The following is a 25,049-nucleotide window of genomic DNA, read 5'->3' on the forward strand; positions in this document are numbered from 1 at the left end:
TAAACATATAATAAATGAAGGTAGCGTTTCCGTAGCCGGGAGATGTCTTAATCTTCGACCCTTGATGTGGTGACGCAAATTCATTCACTACAGAAGATTTTATAGGATGTCATATTATCACTTTTAATAGATTACATTTAATACGTAATTCACCACGCAATAATGTTTCAGCAGAAATGAAACGTAAGTTAATTAGATAGGTGTACACATTACCATCTTAATACGCTCTTCATATGTAATCTTATCGGCTTCACCTCTCTCTTTTCCTTTAAGGCGATGCACCACATGCAACCGCAAGTCGCGTTTCGCACTGTTACTGCGGTTACTTCGTTCGTTTTCCACAACTCGCGGCTCGGCTCGCGGAAATTTAGTCGTGTTTATACGTAGCATAAAATTTGGAATAGGGCCGCTAACAATAACACATCTTATGTAGATGGCGATAAGGTTTAAATTCCCGTTTAACATCAACCGCCTATTTTGATTTATGCATTGCCAACAGTAATTATTTTTATTTTATTTTGCGAAGTTCAGGCAAAAATATTTAAATGTTTAACTATCATTTGCCTAATAACTTAACTTGCCACATTACACAATAAAATTATAAACGAAAATGAGTTCTTAAGTAAGAGATTTTGAACTTTAAAGCAGTTTTAAAATTCTTGATACTTATTTTTTTTGTGCTCATAAAAAGAAATATCAAAAAACTTTTGATTATTTAAAAAGCCAAGATGTGTTCTACACACAGTATTTAATTATAGCTTATAAAATATTTTTAAACGATCAAATTTTCATATCTAAAACACATGATTTTACATTACTTCGTACTGTTTGCCTTAACCACCTGCTACTCCGAAACTTACAAGAGGGTATCGTGGAATACCAGCCCAGTAAGAGAACATCAATTAAATCCAACGTTTCACTTTGCTTTATGGGTTTGTTGTCTTCTTCAAAAGCTACCAGTTTTGGATACAGACCTCCCTCAAATATTAAAAAATTTCGGAATCTTAGGGGCAGGGAGTACTACCCTTTCAAAGTCGAAGGTTTTGTTAATTAATTGAGAATAACTCGTGTTTAGGGAGGGAGTGTCGTTTTAAGTTCTTAACATTAAATTCATTTTGATAATACTAACATACATTTAAACATTAAAATTATGAACATATGTGTACAAAATAACAGATTCGCTAAATATTGCAAAAAATACAGAAACATTTTTTCTTTTTTTTTTAATTCCCGGGTATCTTATAAAAATATTTTTAACACTGACTTTTTATACAATAATATACAAAACAACCAAATTAGTCTGAGGTAAAGTGTATTTTAAGTTTATTCTTAAAATTTTCGTAATATTTTTCTGCTTGTATTTCTTTAGGGAGTTTGTTAAAACATTTAATGGCTGAGTATTTCTCGGTCAATGACTTTATTATTAGTTTACCTTTGTGGATTTGAAGTAATGCATTTTTTTGATAGATTCTGTTTAGTTTCAAAACATTAAATTCTTGGAATAATTCACCAGTCGAGTAATCTGACGGTTTTTTAGAATTATTTTAATTAGTCTTCTTTGGACTACTTCCAGTGGGGCTAAGTTAGTTTTATATGCTCCTCCCCAGCCTATTATTCCGTAATGAAGAATTGATTGGGCTAGTCCATACGAAACCTTCTGTAGATTTGGTTTTTGAAGGATACTCGTATTTCTCAATTTGAGGAAAATGTAGTAAATTTTACGTATTATTTAAATACTTTGTTCAATATGTTATCCATTGAATGTGTATGCTATTTTGTGTCAGTATTGAGCATTTTGTACATACAGGATGTATCGGCACGTACCCGACAAACTTTAACCAGCTATTCCTTAGCATATTTGGAGTAAAAAATCTTATGTGCACTTTGCTGTCCGGTAACGTTTTTTTTTAATAAAAAAATTACTATTCATATTTTCACCACATGTCACTACTGTTTTATCCTTTGTCAAAGTTTGAAAGCCCATCTGGCAAATATTTTATTCGAATTCCGTTGAATAATGCACCTGTGTACCTATATTGGCGCACTTTTACAATCACAACGAAATGGCACGGCACCATTCGTCTCATTTTTAACTATTATTATTTAGTGTGTGCGAAAGAGCGAAGACGCTTTTTGACATACCTACTTGCTTATAACAGCTGTTGAACACGAAACGCAATGCCATTGACAGTGATGTAGTGTGGAAATTTTATTTTTTTTTGTTTTTAATTGAAAAAAAAATGCTACCGGACAGCAAAGTGCCCATAACATTTTTTACTCCAAATGTGCTAAGGAATAGCTGGTTAAAGTTTGTCGGGTTGGTGCCGATACACCCTGTATATATGTATGGTTAAGGTTTTAATGGGTGTAAGATGTAGAATAATTTTATAGGTTCACCCGAGTAACGTAGTCCTTAAATTCCCAAGACCTAGAATGTCCTAATTCATCAAAATCCCCCAAAAACGGCATTTCCAAAATTCTCAGAAGTACCTCCAATTAGTTTAAAGCAATCCAATCAGGTCCCTACACTTAAACCGCCTGATATTGCCGGCCCCGCCCCTACCCCCTCCCAGGCTAATCACGTTTAACGCGTGTACTCCGTCCTAGAAATAATAAGAATTGATAAGCACTCGCTTAGATTTTGATTTCTGGATTGAGCAAACACGCGAAAGCGATCGGTTTGAGACAAAACTCAAGACATAAGGCCTCTGAAGATGGACGGTGAGATATGTTCGAAACGTCAAACCTTTTAAGGACTACATTACGCGGGTAAACCGAGAAAATTATTCTACATATATATAATGTTATATTAGATAATATTATTTTTTTAATTTTTATGTACTTCAACTAACGTAATTTTTTAAGGACTTTATAAACTAAAACTGCGCTACTCCCCAATTAAAACACGATTAGTAATTTCTAAATTGAGTTGGGCAGTTTCGTTAAAAAATACCCTTTTCGCAAAATCTCTAAATATCTGAATTTGTAAATCTATTGTTAATATGTTTTCTTTATATAAAAAAAAATACAAAATAAATCTACTTTCTGAACGCCTTAATATTAGGAGTTTCGTTGATTCATAGAAGCAGCGGGCGTTGTGCGGTCATCGCAAAAACTGCATAACATGCATCGCATGTCATAAATACATGTGTATGATATATAGTGTGTTGGTAGGTTGATTTCTATGTTGTTGTATTTCTTTATTAAATTTCAGTGGCGCTTTTTATGATTACTTTTAACCTAATCTGAGCCACGCTATTCGGGTCATTGCATTTAAGTTAGGTATAGATATTTTTTTATTTGTATTGGGTATTGGGCAACATAATACACTGGTATAGGTAGGCAACTAAATCAATGTTTGTACTACACTCAGCCAGGTGGAAAATTATATTCCATACGTGTGTTGCGAAACCAGGGCCGGCTCTGGGTCTAACAGCGCCTGGTGCGACGCAAATTAAAGGCATGGGGAATTCTATCCAGTTTTCTTTAATATTTAAACATCTTACTACACAGTATTACTTTCTCCATCTGTGCTTCACACGTGTATCACACTTTTGGTTCCAGCAATAGAAAGGTAGATACATTTATAAATTCAGGTATATTTTCTCATCGCCGGGTGCGAGTTATATTTTCCTCCGCTCAGCGCCTCAGCGTCTATGGAATTTTACGTGCTTTAAAATTAATATACCCTTAAACGTTGGGTTAGCAGACGTTTAGTAATGATAACTGCAATTACCAATATTTGGAATAAATAAAATAACAAATGTACAAATGTAGATCCTAGGAAATAAATTGTACAGCGCCCTTGAGGTGATTTTTCACAAAAACGGCGCTCTACAAATTATCCAATTATTATTATTATTATTATTATTGGATGATTTGTTTGTGTAACGCCGTTTTTTGAAAAATAATCTCAAGGGCGAAGTGTTAAGTATTATCAGCGCTTTTTTACCAGGGCCGGCCCTGGCGTATACAACTTAAACTGATTTTTAACATAAATTCATATAGTTGAAATGCACATATACAATGGCTTAGCTAAAAGGTCTAGGTGTCACTAAAAAACACCAAATAAAAATTCAAATATTCCTTCATTATTTTGATCATAACTGCGGGACAATAAAGTCAGGTATTTGACTTCGTTATTGTAGAATGAGACAGATATATTATAGTAGTATAAAAGCCCACGTATTAGATTCATCTCTCTCTCGCATCCCAGCTCGCAACTAGATCGCACGAATCCGTAATCTCTGTACTAGGTTAAACGATAAACTAAAATAATCTAAACTTTATTACTAATCCCGAAGCATTAATATAACAGTTGTGCAGCCATTATAACAACAATAATCTACATATATATATTCTGTTCTCTAAAGCATTCGCTTTAGACAGCATTGATTTAATGGTCGTATTGATAATACATCAGAATAATAATTCAGAAAATATAAAATGTTTAAAATGGCATGTGTTAATTTCGGGGTACTTTCTTCCCTTCAAGATCTCTGCCTTTCGCTTTTTCAACCTATTCACACTATTATTAAATATTTACGGAGCAGCCCTGTCTAACAGGCCTTTAAATATAATAACTTCCCGTATTCAAAAGATTTCATAAACAACTCAATTTACTATTTCTTAATGAAAAACTAATGTTTATAAGACAAGGTTTTTTATGAATAGCACAAAGGATAACAAATTATTTTAAGCCATAATTTGTTAACCTAATTTACGGTCAATGAAACCATGAAACGTGAGTGGTATTTATTCAATAAAACGTGTGATTTCATTACTGGAACACGCATCAAACACACGTCGCACCTTAACGTCTAGAGATGCAAGTGTATAATATATATGCCTACACCGAAAAAACGTTCCAATTTAGGGGAAAATATTGCAAAGTAAATTATTCTGGTTTCGAAAAAAAAATCGGTTCGGTTCTGAAGTTGGAGTCTGAAAAACAGTACAATGAAACCATGTTTTCAGCATTGATTAGTTTTAATTTTATTGTAATAATTATACTTCTCGAGAGAAATCATCAATGACTGCAAAATCGATAGTGTACCGAGCAAGAAATAAAGAACTCAATGCTTTTTGTTGTTGTGAAATTTGATGGAATACTTAATTTATCTGTCTAGATTCGTGCATCAGAAAAACAATACAAAAGACGCTTGACATTGATTTAGAAAATACAAGGTGAGCCCATCATGCCTAAAACAGTGATTTAAGGGGCTATACAGATTGAACTGTACGCATAATGGCCTGGCCTATTTTAACATAAAAAATAAATAAGCCAAGCCACGAGAATATAGCGTGTTCTGTCATAGGGTTAACGCGTAAATTCACACATTTCCATGAAGGTAATACACATTGGGCCCACGTACGCAACGTGTTCATTACTATGTTCCAATGCCAACGTGCACACTTGCCCTCCGCACGCAAGGCAAATTAAATTAAATTTTAATCATAGTATCGCGGTATTCAATGGTTTTTACGTTGTAAATCACTTCATAACGTCTTACTAAATCTATTGATTGTTTATCTCCCATTTTAACAACAAAACGAGCAACAGATGTCGAAACAAACATAACCTAGAACCACAAACATGGAAGTAAGAACCTACCCGTGCCTTCCACCAACGCCACCTTCTTTCACAAGTCCCACGCCGATCGTTGAGGAGGAAACATAGGATTGCGTTGTGTGTGAGAAGTGTGTCTCTGAATAGAAATATATGGATTGTAAGTTGTTCAGATATGTTAATGCGTTGCGGACATTGCATACTTGGTCCCGTTGTGTCCTTACCTTAAAGGTTTCCTCTACTGTAGAGATTCCATTCACCTCATGAAGATTACATTCCCCTCGTGCTTCATTTTCATCCACGGGAAAACTTCTGGTTGCACACATTTTGGACAGACCTCGTAGATTTCTAACTTACCGATGAAGGACATGACATTGGTAGTTGGAAATGATTGTGATTTCCTAGAAAATCCAGGCAGAAACGGTCATGCTAATTTCCCTGCACCCACGCCCACTAAGAACTTTGGCTAGTGAGATTTAGACACCAGACCTTAACATTTGATAGTTTTTGCTGCGATGATCTTATAGAATTTCTGGTTTAAGATGAGACAGCACTTTTATAACAGATTGGTTTACAAGTTAAACAGTTTGCGGCAAGCCATTGATAACAATGTAGTCTGTTTTTTTTTTATATAACCTGACTGGGATCAATTTTGGCACCGCAAAAGCTGTTCTTGTATATCCTATTTGGGTATGATGGTTTTTTATCAATAAGGTTAACCGTTATGAATATAGTTATTGATGTATATCACATGTGATGAACATCCATTAATTATTATGCCCTCTGTTGAAAATCGCAAGATCAAATCTAACCATTAGAATGACGTGCAAAAGAGTCTTTTACAGGGTCACTTTTTTCACCACGTATTCTAATCTTGTACTAGTATCAATTTTTCCATTAATTACGTAAATCTGGTAATGGACTAACTTTTGAAACCACATAAAATGTGTAGGTTAATCTTGAACTGAGGTAACTTTTCTCACCTTAGATATAAAAATCCTGCGAAGGGGCTTATTTTGGCAAATACGCAGGTACTTTAATCTTATAATGGGATGACTTATGGCGCCATGTCAGATGGGATTAACTTTTTATACTTCATAGGTCAAACTTGCAGATACTGGAACTAGATATTATTGCACCACGTTGGCCAATCTTATGTTTTGATCACACATGGCATCAAGTAGATAGATTCTGAACTGAGGTCATTATCGGCGCCACATAGGTCCATCATAAATTGGTGTCACATTTGGCTTTTTCATTTTTATACCTCTATATAAATGTTCGTTTGCTCAAAATCTTTTCTACACAACGTTGCATTCGAATACGCGTGTGTTTTAAATACCTATATTATATAGATGTCACCTGTTACAGGGAAAAACACATAGACATATGAATATTAGTAGACCTGCCCTAAGTGATTAAAAGCGTATTATCCCCACTCCCCATACCGGTTCCATTGGAGCCGGCTGTGCTCGCGTATGGCCTCAAGTGAAATTTGAAAACGTGACGTCATCATTCTTGTGCGAACTATGGTCGAGGCATCATCTGTTCATTTTACGAAATAACACGGCAAAATGTTGACTTGTGCTATGAAAACTTGTAAAAATAGATGTGAAAAAGAGAATAAACCCGATTGTCGTATTACATTCCATATATAAGCATTATTTTACTTTATTTTAAGCATATTCACATCGTATAATATGGATCAGTTGTAGAAACATATACTATCACATCGAGAAACGTCTGGACGCGAAACACAAAGCTGGTTGGTTGCTGGGAAGTAAATTATGAACATTTATAAAAGTGTCTTAACTAAATACTTAAACGAAATATTCGACTCTGAAAATTTGTTCATAACGTGGCGAGTAATTTGCGCTCCCATGTAAAAATGTCTATTCATTCAAAAGCAGATTTTACTTTTAAGAACTAAATGGTGATATTATAATGCGAGATGCCTATTTACTGTCAGATTGATTTATTGACGAATCACAGTCAGCTTTACCCCCTTCGTTCTTCAACAGTTGATTTTACCCCTCGCCATTATCTTCTCGTCTATTAATTCCTGTCTGTGGGATCAGACTAGCTTTGTAAGTTGCTCACAAACTAATAATGATATATTGTAGAATAGACTGTACTAACGCATAATATATCGAGTATGGATTTATCGTTGAAGAATTTGTAAATTAATTTTCTTTTTTGTGGTGGCCGATGTGATCTTTCCATTTTAGGTTTAGTGATTATTTCTAGATATGTAATTTTATCCGCTGTTTGCAGAATTGAACAGTCTGAAAAATAAAAGCAATTTTTAGTAAAAAAAAATTGTAGCGGGGTCACCTTTCCCACCACGTAAGGAAATCTTGTGCTAGAGTACCTTTTGGTACCACGTATGGAAATCTTGTGCTAGAGTACCCTTTGGTACCACGAATGGAAATCTTGCGCTAGAGTACCTTTTGGTACCACGTATGGAAATCTTGTGCTAGAGTACCTTTTGGTACCACGTATGGAGATCTTGTGCTAGAGTACCTTATGGTACCACGAATGGAAATCTTGTGCTAGAGTACCTTTTGGTACCACGTATGGAAATCTAGTTCTAGAGTAACTTTTGGCACGACGTAGGCCAACCTTGTAACTTTTAGATTTCATTGTATAATCTGTCTCTGAACCGGATTTCTTGGTTCGATGATCTGAAAAAGGTTTAGATTTTTTTTTCTAAGAAATGCAACAATGAAACTGTTGGCGCGCTTCCGCCAAGAACTGGCATTTTTTTATTACACGCATCAAATCAAATTACTAGACAACACAAAACAACGAGCACTACCAAGTCTGCCAACTTTTAGGACACAAACTTTGGAAAAGTAGTAGGTGCCAATGATAAAGTCAACTTTTAGGTTTTTATCAGAAGACGCTATATATAGCTTAAATATTGGTTGATGAATCCTAAGTTGTAAATACATTTTTTTTATTTTTTTTTACTAGGTAATTTCAAGTTATGATGAAGTTCAAATATAACATTAAATTTACAATTACATGTTATTACATTACATTGAGTTTGTTTTCTTTTTAGTACATCCTGATACACCTTTTTTAGAGCAAATGCTCGTGTTGAAAAGGCGGAGAAAACGCGTGTATATAACATAATTACATCAAATAGAAAAGAGAAAAGGATGTAAAAGAAGGAAAGAGATAAGAAAATAAGAATAAGAAATAAGAAATAAGAAATAAGAAATAAGAAATAAGAAAATAAGAATAAGAAATAAGAGAAAAGGATTTCAATATAATAATAAAATGAGAGATTATACTGTGTTTTAAGTATAAACGATTTTGACATGCTATTGATTTAGTGTTTTTATCGAGTTTTTGAATTTTTTATAATTCGTTTCCAATCTTAAGTTAAGAGGTTATTACATATCTTACCAGTTTCCAGTACGCTTAAATATGTAAATTGTAATCCATAATTACTGTTTTTTCTGATAAGCTTGCAATGCACCTTTTATATGTAAAAGTCCGTTTAGACGTATGTACATTTTTTTTTTAAATTTTATTGAATATACAAACACATTACAATAATTTACAAATGTAGATATTTCGAGGCTGATTGCGAAAAAATTAGTAATTTTTAACAAAAAATTGCCCAACTCAATTGAGAAATTATTTCTCGTGTTTGAGTTGGGGAGTGTTGTGAGTCATTATGGTTTATAGGTTGTAAAATTTCACTAGTTGATGTTGCTAAAATTTTTTTAATATTATATATTCATAATTTATCATATTTAATAAAAAGAAAAGATGACCTTGGAGTGAAGCTTGCTGCCTACCATACGTACGACCACCACAAAATAGCTAGGTTCCTCCGTAAAATAGTTTACTATAAAAAAAATGTAAGTGTACAAACATTATTTAAACTATGCATGTCGTGATGCAAAATACTGTGTTTTTGGTTTGAAAATTTGATCGCTGAATGATATTTTAAATTCTTTTTTAAAAAGTTTTTTGTTATAAGCACAGAAACAAATAAAGTATCAGGCCTATATGAGTAAAAACTGTTTAAAATCCTACTTATATGAACCTCTTTTGGTTGTAGTTTTATTGTATAATGTGGCAATTAGGTTCTTTAAAAAATTATAATAAATATTTATACACGGTGTCCGGAAACTCGTAGTACAAGCGGGAAACTGGAGAATCTACACCACATGGGGAACCCAAAAAAACATAAAGTTTTTTGATCTGAACATTTTCAAAAAAAAAAAAAAAAAAACCAAAAAAATATATTTTTCGGCTATTTTAGGGTTAAAGTTTTTTCTGGTGTTTAGGGTTGAATAACAGATGTTTTAACCCTGCAGAGCAGAAATATTTTATGATTACACCGGGTTAAATGAAGGGTGATTTCAAAATAATGCTTCAAATCCGAGTTTCTTCATTTGTTTTACTTTCAAATAGTTTTAATTAGTTGGGTACTTTGATCTTCAGTAATAATTTATAAGAATTTGATTAAAAAAAAAAAAAAAAAAAAAAAAAATCAACTTCAAACTCGATTTACTCGATAACGAAAGCTCAAATAAAAAAAAATATACTACAAAATCGACTCCAAATGTGGTGTAGATTCACCAGTTTCCCGCTTGTACTACGAGTTTCCGGACACCCTGTATATGTATGCCCGAACTTCGCAAAATACATTAAAACTCACTTTTTGGAAATGATTTTTTTTGCTTAAATCAAAACAGGCGGCTGATGTAAAGCGGGAATTTGGACAACGATTTGTTTGTACGTTCCGTTTCCGTCTCAAGTTTTGATGTTTCAGCAAAAATTAATTTTTTTAAATGTGAAATGGACTTTCTTATTCGCATATTTTCAATATTATAGGATCTGCCTGCCTGCAGGATGAAAATTTGATAAAATATTTGTCATTGAGATAGTGACGTTTCTTTGGACAAATCTTATAATTTCGTGATATTTTTTTTATATTTACTGCTTATAATTAAGAGATTTTTATTTTTTAAATAAGAGAACTTTTTTGAACGCGAGGTTGACCGAACCACAAGTTACATTTTTTATTTTTAAAATATGGGTAGGTACCTTTTATAAGTGATTTTGAATAAATAAATATGTACGTTATATAAGTAGGTACCTGCATTTCCTACCTTCCTAATAAATGTATTGTGTCAATTAGGTAGGTACTTATCTCTTGAGAGAGAAAGAGAGATTTTTCGTGAACATCCGCCCATAGTGAAAAGGGAAAGGTTTCTAGTTACCCAACATTTTTTTATAATGTAGCCTATGTGTGTGTGTGTTTGTGTGTGCGTGTGTGGGCATGTGTATGTGGATATGTGGTAGTGGTAGTAAGTCAAGTAATAGATACATACTGCGTGTACATACTGTACACTGATTGCGGAGCTAGTATACAATGGATATACTAGTTGGTGCAAATGTAACGTTTATCGTGTAACCTATGTTTTGTGTGTTTATGCGTGTGTATGTGTATATGTGGGAGCGGTAGTAACTCAAGTAATAGATACATACTGTGTGTACACACTGTACACTAATTGCGGAGATAGTATACAATGGATATACTAGTTGGTGCAAATGTAACGTTTATCGTGTAACCTATGTTTTGTGTGTTTGTGCGTGTGTATGTGTATATGTGGGAGCGGTAGTAACTCAAGTAATAGATACATACTGTGTGTACACACTGTACACTAATTGCGGAGATAGTATACAATGGATATACTAGTGGGTGCAAATGTAACGTTTATCGTGTAACCTATGTTTTGTGTGTTTATGCGTGTGTATGTGTATATGTGGGAGCGGTAGTAACTCAAGTAATATATACATACTGTGTGTACACACTGTACACTAATTGCGGAGATAGTATACAATGGATATACTAGTTGGTGCAAATGTAAAGTATCGTGTAACCTATGTTTTGTGTGTTTATGCGTGTGTATGTGTATATGTGGGAGCGGTAGTAAGTCAAGTAATAGATACATACTGCGTGTACATACTGTACACTGATTGCGGAGCTAGTATACAATGGATATACTAGTTGGTGCAAATGTAACGTTTATCGTGTAACCTATGTTTTGTGTGTTTATGCGTGTGTATGTGTATATGTGGGAGCGGTAGTAACTCAAGTAATAGATACATACTGTGTGTACACACTTTACACTAATTGCGGAGCTCTTATACAATAGATATACAGATATTTCAGTTCGTGCAAATGTAAATTTAACAAAAAAAAAAACATTTAATCTTACGATTTTTTTTTGTAATTTATCTATTTAAAAAAGAGACAAATGACATGCGATCTAGAGCGCCTGACAAATAACAAGCGAAGTAGAATCATGCAGCGGGAACTTAATTTAAAATTATGTACGGAGAAAACTTGCTGATGTAAAATATTGCTAAGTTATTAAAAATCTGGTCAATTTATTTGTATTCCTGTTTAAAATGGGTTTGCAGGCCTTTGATGAATGAATTGACAGATTTCCTAACAAACTATCAGTAAAACACGAATGCGTTATGAGGAGGTTGGAACACGTGTTTATAAGAATTTTAATATTGGATAAGCGCAGCTGCATTAAGACGTGTTCCAATATATTCCGAATATACTAATATTTTATTAGGAAATCTCCTGCCATCATATTTTTAACAGGATTATAATAAATTAGCCGTAATCATTATTCTCCGTATGCTTAGTAAAAAAGCATGAAAGCGCTACAAATTAAAAACGTATTATTCTCCATCAATTTCGCTACCGGTTCGTAGTATTAATAGGATAGGTCCTTATTTTCTAAATAACTTAATTAGTAAAACTAAAATTGATTTTTCTTTTTCAAATTTTCGTTTAAGAATGGCTAATATTGTCTTTTAATTAAATAGATATTTTTGTTCGTTTCATACGTTTTCAGCTTTCAAACCCGGCTATCCATTTAATTTTCTTAATTATACATTAATTTGATCAACATGAGAACAGGGGGAAAGTTGGCCCAAAGGTCGAAGGTTTGAAACCCGACATAATTAAAAAATTCTCGTACTTTATTCAACAAAAAAGATAGGTATCCTCAAAGATAATAGAATATAAGAATTATATTATAATTGTATTGTAATATCTTTCTTCTTATATGAACACAATGAGAAACACTTAGTAAACATTAAAACATATATTTATTATTGCTATTGGTACACAGACATAGGAATTAATAGACGAGAAGATAATGGCGAGGGGTAAAATCAACAGTTGAAGAACGAAGGGCGTAAGGCTGACTGTGATTCGTCAATAAATCAATCTGACAGTAAATAGGCATCTCGCATTATAATATCACCATTTACTTCTTAAAAGTAAAATCTGCTTTGGAATGAATAGACATTTTTACATGGGAGCGCAAATTACTCGCCACGTTATGAACAAATTTACGAAGTCCAAATTCGGCAAAAAAATTCGGTTGTATTTTCAGAGTCGAATATTTCGTTTAAGTATTTAGTTAAGACACTTTTATAAATGTTCATAATTTACTTCCCAGCAACCAACCAGCTTTGTGTTTCGCGTCCAGACGTTTCTCGATATGATAGTATAATATGTTTCTAAAACTGATCTATATTATACGATGTGAATAATGCTTAAAATAAAGTAAAATAATGCTTATATATGGAATGTAATACGACAATTGGGTTTATTCTCTTTTTCACATCTATTTTTACGTTTTCATAGTACAAGTCAACATTTGGCCATGTTATTTCGTAAAATGAACCGATGATGTCTCGACCATAGTTCGCACAAGAATGATGACGTCACGTTTTCAAATTTCACTTGAGGCAATACGCCAGCCCAGCCGGTTCCAATGGAACCGGTATGGGGAGTGGGGATAATACGCTTTTAATCACTTAGGGCAGGTCTACTAATATTCATATGTCTATGTATTGGTAAGCAAAAAATCACTTTTTAACATATTTGGCACTAGACGCAACGGACATTTAAATTGAAGAAAACATATAATTCGCTTATTACGGTATTCACACCTAGTCGATTTCTTTCGTCAGTCCATACATTACTCTTTACATTAAAAACTCTTTCTACGAAGGCATTGGAGACGGGAACACTGCACACGTATTGTACCATTTCAACAGATTTGGTGCTGATTCATCTTTGAAAAACCTACACCATATATCAATGGATTTTCCTTAAAGTGAAAGAAAAATACTTTGAAGTGCAGCCAGTTCATCATAAAGCCCCGCAAGTCTTGCAACCACCCGCCAGAATCGCTCACGGTTTTGGCTCTTTAAATTCTCCCGTGAGTGAGGTGTGTATATATCACGTATTTTCAAAAAAACCGTACATTCTATTGTCCGGTTTTCCAAAATTTTCTAAACCGGACAGCCGTTCAAAAAACCGTACTGTCCGGTCCAAAACCGGACATCTGGCCCTACTTATGGGAAAGAAACGAAGCAACCGCAAACGGCGCGAAATGCCGCTTGCGGTTGCTTCATTTATTTCCCGTAATTCGTGGCTCGGTTCGCTCGTTTGTTCTCGTGTCTATACGCAGCATAATAGAATGCGAAGTCTTAATAATCAGATATGAAAATGAACCGATGTTTTTCGTTCTCTTTCCGTGTCCACCATCTTTATTGGACAATTATTGTGATTTTGAGAGTCTCTTAGGCTGCGTATAAACAGGACAAAATTTGCACGAGCCGAACCACAAATTACGAGAAAGAAACAAAGCGGCATTTCGCGCCGTCTGCGTTGCTTCGTTTTTTTTCATGATTCGTGGTTCGGCTCTCGCAAATTTTGTCCTGTTTTTACGCTGCCTTATGTACTATTACGAGGTGCCATTTTTGGTCCTTTATTTCACACATTTAAACAGTTTGCATACCTACATATTTGTTCCATTCTCACTTTTGTACGGCGCATGTGACATGTTTTACTTTCCGATATAATCAAGTTTTGCGGTTAGATTGCGATGTTATTTGAGGTATAAATTAGCGTATATTTTACGAATGACGTATACAATATACCCAATTACCTAATTATACGAGTAATATAAAAGTAGGTATCCTTATATATTTCTAACACAATATAATACTGAACGTAACGCGAATTAATTTAACGCGTATGTAGGTATCGAAATAATAATATATCTTCCAATCGGCACGTGTAATGTGGACCTTTGTACCTTACCTGCTCGATAAGTAGGTTCGGGTTTTGCACAAAAAATAATCTAAGCAGAATGAAGTGTTTCGTAATAATTTAAAAAATAATAATTTCGATGGTGTTTCTGGGTCTTTGTATAACTCCTGTTCATTGACCTCTGGAACTGGGATCTGATTTTTATTTTCAAAATTTGAACTGATTGTCGGAACGATTCCGACAATCTATAAATAGGTACCTAAATTATTTGTATTAATTAATAATTCCTTATTTGAAATGTGAACTTTTTTTATTTTTTGACAGATGTCGTTATTTTTCAATACGGTGTTTGTTTCAAATGGTAAAAATAATTTGCGATTGTTTCTAAAATTGCCGATTTATTTTTTAATCTGAGGTAAATATATATTTGTATTGATAAATTCCTATAGATAAAATTACTTTACGACCCAGTTCCAAAAAACAATCTGTTTTTATTACTTGATATTTCATATTTCGCCCTATTGACAGTTAATAATACCTACTATTCGAAAGTCGTTCTTACCCTCTATGCAACATTTTTTTTCTTTTGCGACATCTTTAAAATAATAAATTGCTTGAATTCGTGTTGAACGTGTTTTCTTTTCAGTGTGATTTCAGAATAATATTCCCATCTGCGTAGCCCTATTTTAGAGTGGAACATTATACAACGTTGTAAAAAACGTGCAGATTGATAACCTTTCAAGTAATTTACCAATTAAATTCTGCGAACACGTGTCGTATAATAGCATAATTTAGAATTAACAATGGAGTTTAAAGGTATGGATAACGATGTGGTACCTACTAAATTCGTGCATGATTTATGCTCAATTGAAATTATAAACTACGACGCATATGTCTACTTAAGGACATGGTTTCTATGGATTAAAAAAATAATTCTAGCGTGGGTACCTACTTAGGACTGAGGACCAACACAACAAAAGTACAGACCGACGTACACGCTTTATTCAACCGTCAAGAAATACTAGTTTTAAAAAAGCACGTTCGAATTTCGTGCCAAACGTGAAGGGACCGCGATGGTATCTATTGGTATCTATAGTAATAAAACATAAATTCTAGCGTAGGTACTAAACTTACTTGGGACTTCGGACCAACCGAGCCAACCCAATAAGTACCTACCTACCAACCTACGTGTATGATTCAACCGCTGGAAATATTAGTTCAAAAATAGTACCTACATACGATTTTCGCTGAAAAATATAATAGCCAATCATGAAGGGACCGCAGTGGCGCAGTGTGAAGCGATAGTTAGGCTGATAGAGGCCGGCTAGTACCTGCCTAAGTACTTATTATTTCGCAAAGCAAGTTCACAAATAGCCCGCGTCTGCTTTGGGCTCTCGCGTCAGTATTTTCGTCCAAATTCATTTTGACAAGAATGCAGCGATCGTAAACTCCAGTAGGTTCAAATGTTTCAGGAGCCACGTGGCAGAGTGACGTAATTCTCAAAGTCGTATTTTTTTAAGCTAGGGAGATAGCTTATTTTTTTAGCGCCTACAGGGAAGGAGCAGGTAAATATTTACACGCAAACTAACGTGTACACGGCATTGCTCGGGGTTACGAACAGGGCCGTCTTAAGTGAAGAGGCCCATGGATTTACTGAGTTTTGAGGCCCCTTTTGAAAGCCGTAAACCCACAGGAAAACAAAAAAACAACATTTTTTTCTATAATTTTCTTGCAAGGGGTTCGTACAAGGCAGTGCTATGCCACCTAATCATTCTTTGGAGATGCATGACCATTTAAAAGTATAAAATGATTGAAAAAATGTAAATACCGCTTTTATTATTTTGAATTGTGTTTTAAATGTACGTATTACGTTAAATGACGATTACGTATGAAAATATTCTTTGGCATTTGCTTTCCAAATGTTCGTTTTATTTAAAAAAAGACTTCCATGAAAAGAATTGGGAGTGCCGCACATTAGTCGAAATTCCTCGATAACCTCGGAGCCTACAGAACAATGATATTCCCAACTGGAGTGACAAAGCGACGAGAGCGTAGAGTAAAAATTATTTTTCAAATCAAAAAGACGCGAGAAAGGATCGTAGACATTTTTTTTCATGATATCTACAGTTGGGGTAAATATGTGGCGTGAGTGAAAGGAGAGGAAAATGAATTATTATATTCACTAAAAGAGGAAAAGCGTCAAAAACGAAAAAAATATTAGTAAGAAGCGTATGTCAATAAATGCTTACAATTTAATTTTTTATAGAGTCAGTCAGTATTCTAATAATATCGAGGCTAAAATCCTTTTTCTTAAACGGTAATATTTTGATGATGTTTAAAACGGAAATCTTAAAACATGTCAGCTTAACCAGCTAGTAGCCGAGTTGACAAATGCGTCGGATTCCCATGCAGGCGTCGTTTAAACCACCGAGCTATGTCCTCCATCATTGGGCAAGCAACATTTTCTGCTAACATAAAAATGTGAAAATTTTGCACCTAGCTCTAGGCCGGGGCCTTTAGGGCCTAGGCGGAAGCCCGGCCCTGGCTGAGATGATGCGTTACGTACGTATATCGCACTAATTTAATATAAGTCACATTTATTCAAAAAATAAAGGTTTGTAATTTTGGCGCCAGTTATAAACGTATGTTTTTGTTCACTAATTTGTCAAGGAGGGGCAGGAGGGGGCAGCTGCCCCCAACAACGTTTAAAAATTTTCATACTGGGTTTCACCGTTATTATTGCCCTTGGATTACGTCGATATGTTAACTTAGTTTTTTCGCCATATGTGGGTAAAACATGTTTATTAGCATGTAGAAATATTTTTTTAAAGAAAATTTTTATCACAATTTTTCACCAAAAAGTAAACTTTTCTGCCGAGTTCATGAAGTATGTGTCACAATGACGAAATCCAGATTTTATCTAATTTAAATTTTATCTATATGGGACGTGTGGGATTATATCTATATGGGAAAATGTATAATCATTCTTGTTAATAAATACCAGTATTTCTTTTTCAAAACACTTTACTGTAATTAAATCTGAAAATGGCGGAGGTATTCAAAATCGTAGTAAATTTTCAGCTGTCAATTTTAGTTTCCACAACACCAGAGTTCGCCGTTTGAGTCATTTTAGATGGAATATTTCTGTTTCACACCTTCGATAAATCAAAGAACACCATTAACTTACCCAAGCGTCCTTTAATATTTGAGCTAGTAAGTCATACTATTTCTTAATATTTACAATAATTTTATTAGGGCTTACTGGACAAAAATGAAAACTGTTTCCCGCCCATGCCGTGAGTTTGTGCAGACCTACAGACACTAGAGAGCAGAGAAGTACCTAGCTAGCCCAGTGTGTACACACAGATGAAGCACGTGTACTCACACAACTATGCGCCGCGCAATATACGTACACACCTACACACTGCCGCGCCTATTACATAAAATAAACGTACTCGCCAAGGACGCCCCGCGCCGATCCACAAACAACAAACGTTAAAATTAAAATAACAAACCTTCATAAAAAAAGAACGCAGTAAAAATGCCTCTAAAAACGGAGGAATAAAATTGGTAAGTACATTTTTACGTGTGCCGTTGAATGTTTTCGTTCGTTGGGGGTTCCGTACTAGGCATTCGGCCTGCCTCGATGGACATTCTTCCATCAAATTCGCGAGCGATTTGCATAAACGCGCCGAATTCACGCAGACTAAACAATAGGGACTAGTGCTTGCAGACTAATCGACACTTTATATTCGCTAACTATCGCCATCGCTAGTTAGTACCTACGCTGCACATTTTTAACGGCCCCGAGCCGAGAGAAGGCCCCCGGAAAATGCACGTAGCCTAGGTTCGGGCCGCAACAAACAACGAACCCTACCTAGAAAATAAACGGTATATTACAAAAAGGGATAAATCATTGCAAAAGCAATAAGAATCGTACAATATTTTAAAACATTTATATTATTACTCTTTCATTTTTGCTGCGTTATTTTCTTGCTTTGAAGCGGATGCGAATTAGGATTTAGGCGAAGTGTGCAAAAATGCGTTCCTATTTTGAAACCTAAGAGTGTCTTTTTTTATTGCACTATAAGGCAACTTGGTGCTATCTTTTGGTGACCTTTAGTTGCGAAATGCCAAACCGGAATGCATCGCCATTACTAGTTTCGTCGATGCAAATTTCATCTCGAAAATTAGGATTATGTCATTTTTTACTACGATCTTCAAACGGCATTAAAAAGAAATCCTTCTACTCGAGTTTAAATGGAAGATATTATTTTTGAAAGCTTTTTACTTGTTTATTATTTGTGCAATCAACATGACATGGGTACCAAGACCAATAATTAATATTATTTATCTGTGTTTTCTTTTATGTCAATAAAAGAAAAATACAAATTGTATTTAGTATAATACGTCGAATAAGTATAATTATGTAGGTGCGTGTTCCCTGACACCTAAGGATATTTTTTCTTATAAAAAAAAATATTTTCGAAATGAAAATTCCACAGATTTATATATTCAAATAAAAAGGGTTTCCGCGAACGGTTGTCAACAGCCCTTGAATTACAATTTATACAAAATATGTAATGAAGTGTATATTTGCGCTTGTAATTCTGATCTACACTGGTTTAAGGTTCATTCAACTCACTAATTTACGTATGTAACTTAAATTAATAAAATAAATAACCATCCACGTCACGTCATAACAAAATTAATGACATTAAGTTCATGAGATAAGGACTCGACGAAACAATAATTTAATTTCTGTTCGTCTGTTGGTAAGTACATGGTAAAATATATGCCATCCAAATAAATATTACGGGTAGGTGCTTAATCTACCTACCGTAAATAATAAAAATGAATCCATTTGGCATCATGATGTGGATGTGGAGGTACTAAATTTCGCAGTAAAATTAGAAACCCGGTTATGTAATACATACAACATACAACCTTATCCATAAAAATGTTTTCTTTTGTTTGTCTTCCATTTTATTCGGTTTCCAAAAAAATAAATTATCTATGCCTACATACCTAATCTTTGAGTTCATAAGCAAGATAGTTTTAGAAGCTTTCACGGGGTACCTACTCTGAGGGAACAATTTTGTAAATTATAAATTTATAGGTACCTACACCTCCACATCTTTACAAGGAGGCCTCTGACCGAATTCCCATTAGTGTACATATAATATTATCTACCTATATTTTCAGTCATGGTCTCGAAGAAATTAACAATTTATTGTGTTAATAGAAACATAGTAGTTCTGTGAACATTACAACTGTCATCCAAAAAGTAGAATTTTCTCTTATTTAATAAATCAAAACCAAGATTTCCTCTGAAATCATAAGATTGGAAAGTAGGTAGGTACTTAAATACCTATCTACTTAATTATGAACCATATTATATTTTGTCTAACATTTTTAAAATATCGCGTTAGGATTTATACAATTTGTACAAATAAACGTCTCTATCCCAATGACAATAATTCTTTATTTAAACATTCTTCCTGCAGGTAGGAACTAGGTACCATACTGATAGGTACCATAGACATTCATAATACCATTGAAAAATGCGAATAAGAAAGTCCAAATAAACAAGACGAATTCACATTTGAAAAATAATCTTTACCTACTAAGGCTTGCTTGAGTAATAAAGTGGAAGCTCAAGATTTTAGAAAAAGGAAACGGAACACACAAATAAATTTAAATATAACAATAAAATAATGTAGTTTATTCTTTGATTAGGTGCGATGTGCTACCATCTTGAGTTCACTAACATCGCACAAATATCTTTACACGTGCGAGCGTGGCACCAACCTATTTGGAATATTTAATTATCCCAGAATTGGCAACGGCACACGTGGCGTATTATAGTGTGACACTTGTTACGCTTTTATTTGGCACGAATATTCTTTTTTTTTAACATTACGATCGTTTTGCTTCCTGTAAAATAATTTTGTCTCACCTCAGTAAAAAGAATAAAATTCACCCAGTCTAAAAAAATATACAAAATGTGTAATGTAGCAGCACCACGGAATACAAACCGACCTGGTTGGGAAGGGGGTGTATAAGAAGAGGTTTAGAGGTTAAACCACCTCCCCATTGGCCTAAGTATTGCGTAGGAAAATATAATACAGGTTTTCCAATAAGAGGTGTTATTTTGATATTCAATCGTAAAAGATCAATGGTTTCGTTGCTTTTGTGGCACGTAGCGCCGTCTTGTTGAAAGTAAACGTTGACCAGATCAATACCATCTAATTCTGGCCATAAAAAAATAATTAATCATCTATCGATAGCGCAATCCATTCACCGTAACTGTTGCTCCAGCCTCATTTTCGATAAAGTAAAGTCCAATGACTCCGCCGGACCATAAACCGCACCAAACAGTCACACGTTGAGGATAGAGAGGCTTTTCAACAATAACTCTTGGGTTTTTCGAGCCCCAGATGCGACCATTTTGCTTGTTGACGAAGCCACCGAGGTGGAAATGGGCCTCGTCACTCAAAATGATTTGCATTTGATTCACTCAAGTGAATTTTAATAATTTCAATGCGTTGTTGAAGCGTGTATCGTTCCATTTTTATTAATGGCGTAGTTTCTAACTGTCAAATGTCAAAAAATAACAACTTCAAAAGTAACATCTACTGAAATAGCGGGCCATTAAAAATAACACCTCTTATTGGAAAACCCTGTAGTTCTCAGAGATTACATTCCTGGAATACACAGTAATATTAATAGAACTCTCTTTTATCAATGTGATGTAAATAATAAGTTGTGGTAAGTTGAGGTCAATTTTTTTAATTTCATCCGCCCCCTACTGCCATGCCCCCCCCCCCCCCAGGGCCGAACCCCTGCTCCTACCCTTTTAGTGCTAATTTCTCCATATGAATTCTATGTCTACGCCACTGACCCTATAATACAGGCCGTCCGGGATGTTAGTGCACAAACTTCGGGAGGTGATTCTACATGATATAATGCAAGTAAAAAACATTTTTTTCGAAATTTTAAGGTAGTTTTCATGTACAAAGTTTGAATTCGAAAGAAGAACAATATAATAAAAACGGAATTTCGATTTTTTTAAATACTTCTAGCATCATGTCGAATCACCTCCCGAAGTTTGTGCACTTTACCCCTAGACACCCTGTATAATGTCTGTACATAAATATTGTCCTTTGATAGAATTTACTAATCTTGAATGCACCGCCAAAATTACAACGTTTTAGTGGCGATAAATGATTCGACTAACAGGTTTTCGTATAGTTTATCCCTACTTGAATCAATCCACTCTATTGCGTAGGTACCCGTTGCTTACCAATGTAATTTCGTGTGCTGTTTCCAAAGTTTCTTCTGTCGAATTTTCTAGAAACAAGCCCGGCAAATCTGCCAATCAAATATTTGCACACAAATACATGCGACCTTACCACTTACCTGAAGCAAAAAAATGCATTCCCACCACGACCCACTTAATTAGCAAGTTTACAAGGGCATCTTTGCAACGGGTTCCAAAAAGCATAGTCAAAGATTTATACAAAAAAACATCGTGTTGTTTAGTCACTTAGAATTTTTATTAGGTAATGTAAATTTTTATAAAGGTCACACGAGTCTAGGAAAATCAGTTAATAAAATGTAATGCTGTTATGTCTATATATTATTATATTCACCTGCGTACTGACAATTTTTGGAGAGATATTACGTTTTCTTAAATTATGTATACGTGCTAATACCGATAATCATATAATAAATCCGTATTAATTGCATAATTTACGCATAAATTATCGAGGACCGAGATACGCTAAATTATTTTGAAAAACAAACAAAGTTGCCTAGCCAATGAAGATTCCGTACAGAGGCAGACTCGGTAAAAAAAGAAAACATGAGAAAAAAACACAGTATGCATAATACATATTTCCTAATATTCACAAAAGGCATTTCGGTATTTTTGGATTCATGGTTCTCTATTATGCAATTGAGGTAAAAAAACTTTTCTGTAATTTTTTCTTCGGATTACATTTTTGTTTATTTTTCTATTGCAACATCTTGGAGGAAGTAAAACAAAAATTCTTCTCCTTCTTTTCCGTAGAGTGTCATTTTTTTAAATGGCACCGTATGCCTTTTGAATACTTGCCTGATACCTCAATACCACAGACATAGGAATTAATAGACGAGAAGATAATGGCGAGGGGTAAAATCAACTGTTGAAGAACGAAGGGAGTGAAGCTGACTGTGATTCGTCAATAAATCAATCTGACAGTAAATAGGCATCTCGCATTATAATATCACCATTTACTTCTTAAAAGTAAAATCTGCTTTTGAATGAATAGACATTTTTACATGGGAGCGCAAATTACTCGCCACGTTATGAACAAATTTGCGAAGTCCAAATTCGGCAAAAAAATTCGGTTCTATTTTCAGAGTCGAATATTTCGTTTAAGTATTTAGTTAAGACACTTTTATAAATGTTCTTAATTTACTTCCCAGCAACCAACCAGCTTTGTGTTTCGCGTCCAGACGTTTCTCGATGTGATAGTATATGTTTCTACAACTGATCCATATTATACGATGTGAATATGCTTAAAATAAAGTAAAATAATGCTTATATATGGAATGTAATACGACAATTGGGTTTATTCTCTTTTTCATATCTATTTTTACAAGTTTTCATAGTACAAGTTAACATTTTGCCGTGTTATTTCGTAAAATGAACCGATGATGCCTCGACCATAGTTCGCACAAGAATGATGACGTCACGTTTTCAAATTTCACTTGAGGCCATACGCGAGCACAGCCGGCTCCAATGGAACCGGTATGGGGAGTGGGGATAATACGCTTTTAATCACTTAGAGCAGGTCTACTAATATTCATATGTCTATGCTCAATACCAAATAAAAATAATTCTGGGCGAATAAAACAAATTGTTGCGATAAGTACTATGATACTCATGAATCTTGCTAAATCTTTATTTATGGTTTAAAGGTTAAAAAATTGGGTAATATACCTTTTTCAATCCATACCTACATACTTTCTACGAATTCATTTATTGGTCGAAAATTTGGATCACGTTTACTGGTAGTTATTTAATATTTCAAAAATAATACCTATATGTAATACAAACACAGTTTTTACTTTTGGCGAGATTTACTGTATTGAAGTAGGCAGGTACTTTGTTTTGAGAGTTTTCTGAATTTAATTTTTTTACCAATTACCAATTTTTTAATTAGTTTTTCCAAATATACTTCCTTTGTACATATTACATACGTTTTATCTATTATTTTTCTAATACATAATAGAGTGCGTCCACTTAAACCCATTTTGAAATTTATTTTATTTTTTTAAAAAGAATAATTAGTTTCTTACTCCATTGAATATTTTCAAATATGCTTTATTTTAGCATATCCAACATTTGGTTTTTACTTTTTCATTCATGCAAACAGATTTGGTAAAATTATAAATTAGCACAAAATATTGAAACAACACATCGATTCAACTAAATTACAATTACTAAAGTACCTACAACAAACAACTTTTACGTCGGGGGAGATGGAAAAACATGCACACAAAGGTTATTAGGTTCATAGTTTACATTTTTACATTTACATAGTTTACATTTGTACACAGTTGACATTTGTCACATGAGAACGGGTCGCTTCTACGATTCGTTCTTAAGTTCAACAGCTCGGCTGTGGAAAGAACTGCCGGCCTCTGTGTTTCCTCCCTCCTACAACATGGGACTCTTCAAGACCCATGTTCACTCCTTCCTCTCCACAAAAAGACCCTCCACACAGCATCCCCAAAGATGACATAGGCCCTGAGGGAAATTATTTTCTTCAGTGCCTCCTGTGTGAAGTTAATATAAAAAAAATAGTTTGTGTTATTTGAATAATTTGTGCGTATTTAGATTGAAGCGGAACCTTCCGGTAAATGTAACATCATACTAAAAGATTAAATATGGCATCAAAACAAAAGAAATTTTGATATGTGATTGAAAAAAAATTGAACTTCAATGCATCTTTTATCATCCCCTCCAAGGTAAATATTTTTTTCTTGTAGTAATTATGTTGAAACGAAGTGTAATCTGAATAATTGGTGCATATTAAGAAGTAGGCGGAGTACGGATATTTACCACAAAGTTTTCGGAATTAATTTTCCGAAATCGTGGGAAAAAAAGATTTATGGTCACCTTATAAATCAATTTATTGCGGCATTTTCTATTAGTTTCTTTAGCCTTAGTGCTGGGTTATATTGCTTACAGTATTTATGTGCACGTGGATAGAAAATACATTATTCGTTAGACAGATTATTCATACAGTTTTTCGCAATTTATTCTAAACTAAACCCGAAATTAAATTTGTTTACAAAGCCAACAGTAGG

At 34.1% G+C, this 25,049-nt stretch overlaps 1 protein-coding gene across 3 annotated transcripts in view; it reads left to right on the plus strand.

The window, feature by feature from the left end:
• Positions 1–25,049, plus strand: part of LOC149418188 (uncharacterized) — a 262,111-nt gene that overhangs the window by 189,451 nt on the left and 47,611 nt on the right. The window lies entirely within an intron of this gene.

Source organism: Hesperophylax consimilis, chromosome 14, assembly GCF_061612785.1.
Source record: "Hesperophylax consimilis isolate HC1 chromosome 14, BYU_Hcon_1.0, whole genome shotgun sequence".
NCBI classification, from domain to species: Eukaryota; Metazoa; Arthropoda; class Insecta; order Trichoptera; family Limnephilidae; genus Hesperophylax; species Hesperophylax consimilis.